This window comes from Rhinopithecus bieti, unplaced genomic scaffold, assembly GCF_001698545.2.
Source record: "Rhinopithecus bieti isolate Rb0 unplaced genomic scaffold, ASM169854v2 scaffold_44748, whole genome shotgun sequence".
Classification (NCBI taxonomy): Eukaryota; Metazoa; Chordata; class Mammalia; order Primates; family Cercopithecidae; genus Rhinopithecus; species Rhinopithecus bieti.
The window spans coordinates 1,307,591-1,319,378 of NW_016819104.1; the positions used below are offsets into that span (position 1 = coordinate 1,307,591).

The following is an 11,788-nucleotide window of genomic DNA, read 5'->3' on the forward strand; positions in this document are numbered from 1 at the left end:
CCCTCATGGTCCTCTTGCTTTTGCTGCTTTAGTAAAGAGAAAAAGCAAGCAAAAGGCAAGGATAGAAGGGAAGGCAGGTGACATATTTCAAAGTATTTTTAACTGCTCAGATGTGAGAATAAGAAATAAAGCTCTCAACAGGAGCCAGTGTGCAATCCCTACTCAGGCACTGAAAACAGAGGGCTGGAGATGTCAGTTGAGGTCTCTGTAGTTGGTGGCAAATAGAAAGACCAGTGTCCCAGGTCACCTCATTGATTCTTGGCTCCTATGTCTTCTTTTCCTGTCCTACTGTAGAGTCTATTACACCAGCTGTGCAGAGCTAAGCAAGTCACAAAACCCCTCTGGGCATCATTTTTCTCATTTGTATGATGGGGCAATTATTAGTACTTGTGAGGCTTTGCAGTAGAAGGAAAGCAGGCATGGTAAGGGAGAGTGGGTGACCCAGGAAAAAGCCAAATGGCTGCCAAATAGCTTCAGAAATGAACATTATTCACTTGATAAATTTACTATGGCACATCTATTCTATGGCCCAGTGAACACAGAAACTGAACTTGATTAATTCATCTAGAAGTGACCAGGTTTCTTATGATAATGTTATAACAATTTCATTGGCACAAGCTATGTTCATGTGAAATAATATCGACAAATGGCATTCAATTCTTACAACTGAGGACACCCCTTTTAAAGAAATAGAATGTTTATATACTTTCCTCCTAGGAAATCTGTCATATTCAAGATATCTCAGAAGTTACATTTATAATTATATTCTTGTACCTTGTGAGTATGGAATTAGAGAAATAAAGGGTGTTCTCTCCAGGTAATAAGAAGTCTTGCTAAATTAGTACTACCCCTGAAGAGAACATCCTCTGTAGTGATTGACATGTCCATGAGTAGAACTGGGTGGTCACTGCAAAATGTTGTGTGTCTGCCTCATATTTTTTTATGTTTTCCTCTCTGTTGTCACATTCTTTCTTTAATGTGTTCAGGGCCCTATTTTGAGTTCTAAGACAACCACAGGAAATAATTTTTATTGTCCCCTTATGTGTTGAGATAAAGGAACTTAACTTTTCCTTACTCTCAAATTTAATTGAGATACTATGTGTAAACCTTCCTACATGGGAAGCAGTGAGGTGTGCAAGTGTGATCATGGCCTCTGAAGTTAGACTGGACGGGACTTGAGTCTGCATTCTGTGGTTTCTTGTTGGTAGAACTGTCAGCAAGTTACCTACCCATTCTCAGCCCCCTGGGTTCTTCATCTGTAAAGTGGAGACAAGAAATAAATCAGTTTTGTGAAGTTTGCTGAGGATTAAATGACAAAACGGAGGTAAAGTGCATATGGTAACGTCTGGTGCATGTTGAGTCAGTGTATGTCCATTGTTGTTGGTATCTGCTTGAGAAGAGGGAGACAATTACAAACTGGAAAGTGTAATAATGTGTGTAAGGGTTTCTCAAGATGCCTGAAACATGGGGCATGCTTGAATTTATAAGGTCAAGGGTTTCTACACAGTGGATAACTAAAAGATGACTTCCTCATCCTCCGAATGTAACAGTTCTAAAGCCTTTTGTCTTTCTGGTAGAGAAGATTGGTATCTGATGATTCCATGTTCTAAACTTTTGGGAACTCCAACTCTGTTGAAAAGGATAAGAGTCATGAGAATTTGTGAATTAAGTAACTGAACCTGGACTCTAACATCTGACTCCAGATGACCTACTTTATCTGAGTGGGTAGTTGTGGCAAACAATGGACCCCTTACCTCTTATTACTTGACTGTGAAGTTAAGGGTGTTCTTCAATTTGTTACTGAGATTTTTTTCAGGTTATGGATGTGTGAAACAGGAGAGAACTTGATATGACTGAGCTAGTTTTATCATCCCATAAGTTCCTCACTAAAGTGTCTAGAAAGAATAGTCAGTTGGTATAACAGTTGTGAATCTGTGACTTCAACAAAGCTGTGGTAGATAAAAATATATGAGCTCTATAACAATGGTGAGTACAAGGTTAATTCAGCACACAAATGCCCTACTTTGGTCAGTTCAATAGCATTTATGGAATACCTATCTTGTGCTGAGCACCAGGTTTAGGCGGTTAATAAACAGGTAACTGACACATGATTCTTACTCAAAGGTGAGCCTACAGTCTAAAGGGGAAGATAAGCCATAAATCCATGACTCAGGATAACAAGGGCTCCAATAGGGTTCATAAATGTAAAGGAGGCAACACAGTATTGGGATTCTGCCTGCCTAAGTGTTTAACAGATGTTGTTTACCTGCTCAAACCTATGCCTTCCTCTGGCCTCACCCACAACTAGAATCTGTCTTGCAGGCAGAGCCCTGACTATGCTTGCACATTCACCCTCTATACCATCATACTCTCAGGGAAGGTGCCCCTTATCAGCCACAGAGGGTTACTCTTGGCTGAGATTTACACCAACAATGGTGATTCTGGTGTCTTCTTATTGGTTTAGACATTGTGATGGCTAATTTGATGTGTCCATTTGGCTGGGTATGGTACCCAGATATTTGACCAAACATGACTGGATGTTGTTGGGAAGGTACTTTTTAAGACCAGATTAACATTTGCATCAGTAGACTTTGAGTAAAGCAAATTATCTGTATAATATGTGTGGGCCTCATCCAATGAGTTGAAGGCCTTAAGAGAAAAAGACCAAGGTCCCTGAAGAAAAAGGGAAATCTACCTCCAGAAGCCTTAGGCCAGGAGCAGCAATATCAACATTTCCCTAGGCCTCCTGCCTATTGGCTTGCCCTGTACGCATCATCCTTGCCAGCCATCATGTGAGTCAATTCCTTAAAGTAAATAAATCTCTCACTGTCACCTCATTCTGTTGATTCTTTTTCTCAGGAGAACCCAGAGTAATACACTAATATAGACATGTACATGTGATACACATTTCTATTCATGCCATGTAAGGAGAAGCCTTCTGAATAAACTTGGGTACAAAAGACACACTAAGATGGCAAAATGGAGAGTTGAGAAAAATCCATATCTTCTATGGCTCACTTAAGGGTTGAATTCACTATGGAACTGCCTCACCACTTATTGTGTTAAGTGATGTAACAAACTTCTTACTGCTCGAGCCACTTCGAGTCAGACTTTCTGTCACTTACAGCCTAAAGCAGTCTTCTAGGGCCAGGCATCTCACTACAAGGCTAAAGGAAGAAAAGAAGTTAGAACTGGGTCTTGGCAAGGTTCAGGAATACTCAAATTGGAGAAGGGTGGGAATGTGAGGAATATTTGACAGTATAGGCAAAGAGGGATTGTATTAGTTCATTTTCATACTGCTTTAAAGAACTGCCTGAGACGGGGTAACTTATAAAGGAAAGAAGTTTAATTGACTCACAGTTAAGCATGACTGGGAGGCCTCAGGAAACTTACAATTATGGCAGAAGGCAAAGGAGAAGCAAGACACCTTCTTTACAAGGTTGCAGGACGGAAAATTGTTGAACAAAGGTGGAAGAGCCCCTTACAAAACCATCAGACCTTGTGAGAACTCACTATCATAAGAACAGCATGGGGGAAACCACCCCAAGATCCAATTACCTTCACCTGGTCTCTCCTTTGAAATGTGGGGATTATGGGGATTATAATTCAAAATGAGATTTGGGTGGGGACACAAAGCCTAACCATACCATGCCACTTTGGGTCACTCCCAATCCTCATGTCTCTGACATTTCAAAACCAATCTTGCCTTCCCAACTGTCCTGCAAAGTCTTAACTCATTTCAGCATTAACTCAAAAGTCCATAGTCCAAAGTCTCATCTGTGACAAGGCCAGCCCCTTCTGCCTATAAGCCTGTAAAATCAGAAGCAAATTAGTTACTTCCTGGATACAATTGGCATTGTATGGTACAGGCATTGGGTAAATATAGCCATTCCAAATGGGAGAAATTGGCCAAAACAAAGGGGCTATACAGACCTCATGCAAGTCCAAAATCCAGTGGGGCAGTCAAATCTTAAAGGTCCATAATGATCTCCTTTGACTTTGTGTATCACATCCAGGTCATGCTGATGCAAGAGGTGGGTAGCTCTGCCCCTGTGGCTTTGCCAGGTACAGTCTGCCTGCCAGCTGCTTTCACAGGCTGGCATTGAGTGTTCACAGCTTTTCCAGGTGCATGGTGCAAGCTGTTGGTGGATCTACCATTCTGGGGTCAGGAGGATCTTGGTCATCTTCTCACAGCTCCACTAGGCAGTGCCCCAGTGGGGACTCTGTGTTGGAGTTTGCAGCCTGCATTTCCCTTCCACGCTGCCCTAGCAGAGGTTCTCCATGAGGGCTCCCCACTGCAGCAAACTTCTGCCCAGACATTCAGGTATTTCCCTACATCGTCCAAAATCTGGGCAGAGGTTCCCAAACTTCAGTTCTTGGCTTCTGTGCACCCACAGGCCCAACACAACATGTAAGCCACCAAGGCCTGGGGCTTGCACCCTTTGAAGCAACAGCATGAGCTATATGTTGGCCCCTTTTGGCCACAGCCGGAATGCAGGGCACCAAGTCCAGAGACTGCACAAAGCAGCAAGGCCTTGGGCCCAGCCTAGGAAATTTTTTTTCTCCTAGGCCTCTGGGCATGTGATGGGAGGGCTGCTGTAAAGACCTTTAACATGCCCTGGAGACATTTTCCCCATTGTCTTGGCTATTAAAATTTGGCTCCTTATGCAAATTTCTGCAGCCAGCTTGAATTTCTCCTCAGAAAATAGGTTTTTCTTTTCTATCACATCATCAGGCTACAAACTTTCCAAACTTTTATACTCTGCTTCCGTTTTAAACATAAGTTCCAATTCAAAACCATCTCTTTGTGAATGCATAAAATTGATTGCTTTTAAGAGTACCCAAGTCACATCCTGAATGGTTTGCTACTTAGAAATTTCTTCTGCCAGATACCCTTAATCATCTCTCTTAAGTTCAAAGTTCCAAAGGTCTCTGGGGTGGAGCAAAATGCCACCAGTCTCTTTGCTAAAGCATAGCAAGAGGCACCTTTATACCAGTTTCCAACAAGTTTTTTTTATCTTCTTCTGTGTTAATCTGTTCTCATGCTGCTAATAAGGACATACCCAAGACTGGGTAATTTATACAGGAAAGAGGTTTAATTAACTCACAGTTCCTCATGGCTGGGGAGGTCTCACAATCATGCTGGAAGGTGAAGGAGAAGCAAAGTCTTGTCTTACATGGCAGCAGGCAAAAGAGCTTGTGCAGGGGAACTCCCATTTATGAAACCATCAGATCTCATGAGACTCATTCACTACCACAAGAACAGCATGGGGGAAACCACACCCATGATTCAATTATCTCCACTGGCTCTGCCCTTGACGTGTGGAGATTATTACATTTCAAGGTGAGATTTGGGTGGGGACTCAGTCAAACTGTATCACCATCTGAGATCTGAGCAAACCGTATCACCATCACTGAGATCTGAGCCTAACTGTATCACCACCTTAGCTGCTGTATGTCATCGTCCATATCGCTATCAGCATTTTGATCAAAGCCATTCAACAAGTCTCTAGGAAGTTTCCACATCTTCCTGTCTTCTTCGAAGCCCTCCAAACCATTCCAAGCTCTGCCTGTTACCCAGTTCCAAAGTCACTTCCACATTTTTGGGTATCTTTATAGCAGCACCCCACTCTCTGTGATACCAATTTACTGTATTAGTCTGTTTTCATACTGCTAAAAGAACTGCCTGAGACTGGTTAATTTATAAAGATGAGAGGTTTAATTGACTCACAGTTCAGCATGGCTGGGGAGGCCTCATGAAACTTACAATCATGTTGGAAGAGGAAGCAAGGCACCTTCTTCACAGGGCTGCAGGAAGGAGAAGAGGCGAGCAAAGGAACCACCACATATGGTGAAAACTCATTCAGTGTCAAGAGAACAGCATGGGAGTAACTGCCCGCATGATTCACTTATGTCCCACCAGGTCGCTCCTACAACATATGGGGATTATGGGAACTACAGTTCAAGATGAGATTTGGGTGGGGGCACAGCCAAACCATATCAATGGGCAAAGGCCTGAAAGCTTGGAAGAGAATGTTCACTAGTGCAGGAAGAGCTCTGGTAATTAAGAGCAGCAGGGGCCTAATTATGGAGGGCCATACCAACTGGGAGTTTGGATTTTACCCGAAAGGAACTAGAAGTTTGGATTTTACCCTAAAGAATCAAAGGAGAGGTTGAACTCTTACAGAATTCAAAGTCAGAGAAGAGGGCCATATGAGCTAAGATAGGAGCAGTGAGGGGTCTGGGGAGGGTGCAGCTTCTAGGATTAGGGACCTTGTCTCTTTCCACCCCCCATCCCTCCAGGATATACCTCAGGGCTTCCATGCACCAGGGGCTCAATGTTTGCCAAACAAACTTGGGTCAGAACAGACAGCAATCTTTGTTCCTTAAAGAAAAAGACAAAGGCTTGACTCTGGAGACAGTCAAGGGCTCTTCCTCAACCCTTAAATTGAGTTATAAAATAACAATAACAAATACATCAGTACAATCTGCAGTACATGCTATAAAGGGAAAGTACTCAAGGTTTTGAAAAGCCTAGTAGAAATAGTCTGGAAATCAAGGAGAGCCTCCTTGTGTAATCTAGGAGAAGCTTAGCTAAGGAAGGACATTGCTAGTGCAAAGTGGTCTTAGACCAGCTGTTTAAGGCAGAAGCATGAGCCTCAAGCATGGGCATGACATGTATGAGAAATGGAACAAAGGTCACTGTGGCCAGAGTGCAAAGTGGTTGGAGATTGGGGTGGTCAGGAGCCAGCTCATAGAGGGCCTTGTAGGCCACATAAAGTATTTGAATGGAGATCCTGGAAATAAAGGACAATAAATAGTTATAAGGAATTTATTCTTCCTCTGAGATCTGGGAAGCAGGGATTTCTGAGGAATTAGATCACAACTTATTCGGCAGCTTAAAATCGTAATACAGAATTCCTCTGAATGATTAATAGAGGAACTCATTGCTGCCATTTCTGATCAGCATTGGACCCAGCAGGCTACTTTGGCTCAGGACAGCATCATCTGTTGCATTCTATAAAATGGGTACAAATGATTTACCCAGGTCAATAACCCTCCCAATATGCTATTTCCCATCCCTTTCTTTTTGGGTAGTTTTAAAATCTAAAGATTATTGGACAATGAAGGTAATTACACCCAACCATCTACAGGTTATCACTGATGTCTGTTTATCAAAATGTCCATTTTCTTTTTTTTTGTTTAAAAAAGTCTCATGGTTAACAGAGGTAAGGAGTGTAAGCTCTTCTTTCTCCACAATACTCCCAGCAAAGAAATCTGGCTGGATGGTGAGGGTTACTTGCTGATCCAGGATGGCCAGCCTGGGGCTGTGTATGCTCTTCATTCCTTAATTCATGGAGTAAGTGGTACCTGCACTGATTTTTTGGTTGCTACATAAGAATTAGCACTTATTCAGTAGCTTAAAATTACATACGTTTATTGTCCCAGTTTCCTTGGGTCAGAAATCTGGACATGGCTCAAGTGGATCCTCTACTGAGTCCCATAATGCTGAAAAAGGTGTCATTCTGGCTGCATTCTCATCTGAAGTCAAGCTCATGGAGGTCCTTGGCAGAATTCAGTTCCATGCAGTTGTAGGGCTAAGACCCTTGTCTCCTACAGCCTGCCACTGCTGAGTAAGCAGTTCACAACACAGTTGTTTGCATCTTCAAGGTTGGCAGGAAAGTGACTCATTTACTTTGAATCTTCACATCCTGAGAAGGCCTGGACTCTCTTCTAAAGGTCAAGCCTACTCAGTATAACATGCCTTTTTATTAACTCAAAGTCAACTGATTAAGAACGTTATTCACATCTGCAAAATCCCTTCATCTTTGCCAGAAACGACAATCTAATCAAGGAAGTGAAATCCCATTATACTCACAAATCCCACTCATACTAGAGGGTGTGTACACTAGGAGCTAGGAATCTTGGGGGCTGTCTTATTCCATTTGTGTTGCCATGAACGAATACCTGAGGCTGGCTAATTCATGAATAATTTTGAGATAAAGAGATTCATTTGGTTCACAATTCTACAGGTTGGCATACAAGAAGCATGGCACCAGCATCTGCATCTGGTGAGGGCCTCAGGCTGTTTCTACTCATAGTGCAAGTGGAAGGGGGGCAGCATCCGCAAAGAGCACATAGTGAGAGAGGAAGCAAGAGATACAGAGAAATTGCCAGGTTCTTTTTAACAACAAGCTCTTACAGGAACCAATAGAGCAAGAACTTACTGATTACTGTAAAGATGGTACCAAGCCATTCATGAGGGATCTGCCTCTATGACCCAAACACCTCTCATTAGACCCCACCTGCAACATTGGGAATCAAATTTCAACATGAGGTTTGAAGGGTCAAATATTCAAACTGTAGCATTCCACTCTTGGCTCTCCGTGCCTCACATCCTTCTCACATTGCAAAATACAATCATTCTACCCCAATAGTCCCCAAAGTCTTAACTTGTTCTAGCATCTACTCAGAAGTCCCAAATCCAAAATCTCATCTGAGACTCAAGGCAAGTTCCTTCCACCTATGAGCCTGTGAAATCAAAAGCAATGCATCTACTTCCAATATACAATGGTCGTACAGGCATTAAGTAAGCATTCCCATTCACAAAGACAAAAATTGGTCAAAAGAAAGGGGTAGCAGTCTTCATGAAAGTCTAAAACCCAGCAGGGCAGACATTAAATCTTAAAGCTCCAAAATAATCTTCTTTGACTCCATGTCCTGCATCCTGGGCACACTGATATGAGAAGTGGGCTCCCAAGCCCTTGGAAAGCCCTGTCCCCACAGTTTTATTGGGTGCAGCCCACATGGCTGCTCTTACAGTTTGGAATCTAATACCTGCAACATTTCCATGCTAGTGTGGCTCATTGCCAGTGGCTATATAATTCTGGGGTCTGAAGGGTGGTGCCCCTGTTCCCACAGCTCCCCTGGGTACTGCCCTAGTAGAGACTCTCTGTAGGAGTTCCTCCCCTGCAGAAGGCTTCTGCCTGGACACCCAGGCTTTCCAATACATCCTCTGAAATCTAGAGGCTTGGCAGCTTCCACCACTCTTGCATTCTAGGAGCCTACAGACTTAGCACCAAGTGGATGCTGCTGAGGTTTATGGCTTGCACCCTCTGGAGCAGCAGCTGGAATAGTATGTGGGGCTATTTGTGTCTCACCTGGAGCTGAAGCAACTTGAATGTTGAGAAAGCATACCAAAGTGGCTTCGGGGTAACTTGGGCCTGTTCCCTGAAACCATTTTGTCTCCTAGGCCTGCAGGCCTATGATGAGAGGGGGCTACAAAGATTTCTGAAAAACCTTTATCCAATTTTCTTGATTCTTCACACCTGACTCCCTTTTATCCATGCTAATCTCTTTAACAAGTGGTTACCCCTCAGCACCATTGGATTTTTCTCCTGAAAACACTCTTTCCTTTCCTGTCACATTGCTAGACTGTAAATTTTCATGTTTTATATTCTGCTTTCCTTTTAATTATAAATTCCACCTTTAGGTAATTCCTTTGCTGCCACATCTTACTGTAAGCTGTTAAAAGTAGCCACATATTAGCCAGGGATGGTAGCGGGTGCCTGTAATCCTAGGTACTTAGGAGGCTGGGGCATAAGAATCACTTGAACCTGGGAGGCGAATGTTGCTGTGAGCCAAGATTGTGCCACTGCACTCCAGCCTGAGCAACAAAAAAGACTCTATCTCAAAAAAAGAAAAAAAGCTATACCATTTCTTGAAAGCTTTGCTTTGCAGCATATAGTGAATTTCTGAGGCTTTCTCTCCTCAGAGGGGAGAGGAGAGATAGAGGAGAGAAAGCCTCAGAAATTCACTATGTGACCACCCCTTCCAAGAGACCCGCATTCAGTCTCCCTTTGGTAAGCCAGTAAGCTTATCCTTCAATACATCTGCATTAAGTGATAGTTAAAGTCATTGAATTAGTTTCCTATAGCTCCTTGTACTGGTCCTTTTTCACACTGCTATAACGATACTACTGCTGTAATGATACAAGACTGGGTAATTTATAAACAAAGGTGGTTTAATGGACTCACAGTTCCACATGCCTGGGGGAGCCTCAAGAAACTCACAATCAATGCAGAAGGTGAAAGGGAAGCAAAGACCCAAGGCAGGAGAGAGAAGAAGCCAGCAAGTGAGGAACCATCGAACACTTATAAAACCATCAGATCTCATGAGAACTCACTATCATGAGAACAACATGTAGGGAAACTGCCCCCATGATCCAATCACCTCCCTCTACGTCTCTCAACACCTGAGAATTACAATTTAAGATAAGATTTGGGTGGAGACACAAAGGCTAACCATATCACTCTTGTAACAATTGACCCTAAAGTTAGTAGCTAGAAACAACAGATTTATTATCTTACCATTTTGAAGTTGGACACACTAAAATCAAGGTGTCAGTAGGGTAGGCTGCCTTATGGAGGCTCTGAGGAGAAATCAATCCCTTGCCTTTTCCACCTTCTAGAAGCCACCTGCATTACTTAGTTCAGGGTCCCTTCCTTGCATGGCTCCCGCCCATGCTTCTGTTATCACATCTCTCTCTAACTCTGACCCTTCTGTCTCCCACTTTTCAGAATGTTTGTGATTGCATTTGGCACATCTGGATAATCTAGGATGCTCTCCCCATCGCACAATCCTTGACATATCTGCAAAGTATATTTTGCCATATGAGGTAACACATTCACAGGTTTGGAGGATTAGAATATGGACATTTAGGGAAGACTGTTATTCTTTTTTTCATACTCACATTGTCTCCAAAGCTAATGGAAGCACAATAACCTATCACATGAGCATTCGATTTTGTAGTTGTCAATGCTTCCTCACTCATGTTACTTCATTCAGCCCTAAAAAAATTTGCACTCATACTCCTCTTTTTCCAGATGAGAAAACAAAGCAAGTTAAGTTAAGTTATCATCTAAATTTCCAGTGCAGATCAACATGGAAGCAGGTTTGTAAATAAGCACATTTCGAATCCAGTGCTCTTTCCACTACAAATATGTATAAATCTGATTAACAAATGATACTTCTTCTTGGATAGACAATAGTACTATTCTGCTTATCTTCTAGAAAAAAATGAACTAGAGGCAAAATAAAATAAAAGGCTATATATCAGATTAATCCACTGAAAACTCAACACAAATCTATCTTCTCTCTAGACAAGATTTAGCATTTGGATATCATTTATTACATTTTAGAAAGCCTTTCCAGGTGTCATCTTTCAAAATAAATTTTTTATTTTGGAATGACTTTAGATTTACAGAAAAGTTATACAGGGAGCTTCCATATACTCTTTATCCAAGGTCCCTAATTTAATATCTTACATTAGCATATACATTTGTCAAAACTAAGAAACCAACCTGGATATGTTACTGTTAATGTAAACTACAGATTTTTTTAAATATCCAAGTTTTTCCACTAAGGTCCTCTTGCTGTTGCATAATCCAGTTTAGGATACCACATTACATTTAGCCTTCATGTCTCTTTAGTCTCCTCTGGGCTGTGAAAGTTTCTTAATCTTTTGATTTTTTATGACTGGCAGTTTTGAGAAATAGTGGTGAGCTATTTTGTATAAAGTTCCTGAATTTCTGTGTGTTTGATGCTTTGATTAATCTGGGATTGTAAGTTTTGGGGAAAAGCTTCCTGGAGATAGAGTTCCATTTGTATTACATCCTATCAGAGGATACGTGATATCAACATGTGTTTGTCTCATTTGTGACAACTTATAAAAAAAAAAAAAAGACACGTATTTCTTTTTATTTTATTTTATTTTATTTTCTATTTT

General features: G+C 41.9%; 1 protein-coding gene across 1 annotated transcript in view; it reads left to right on the plus strand.

Moving 5' to 3' along the window:
* Nucleotides 1–11,788, plus strand: part of CA10 (carbonic anhydrase 10 (inactive)) — a 552,992-nt gene that overhangs the window by 96,444 nt on the left and 444,760 nt on the right. The gene's annotated exons all lie outside the window — the stretch shown is intronic.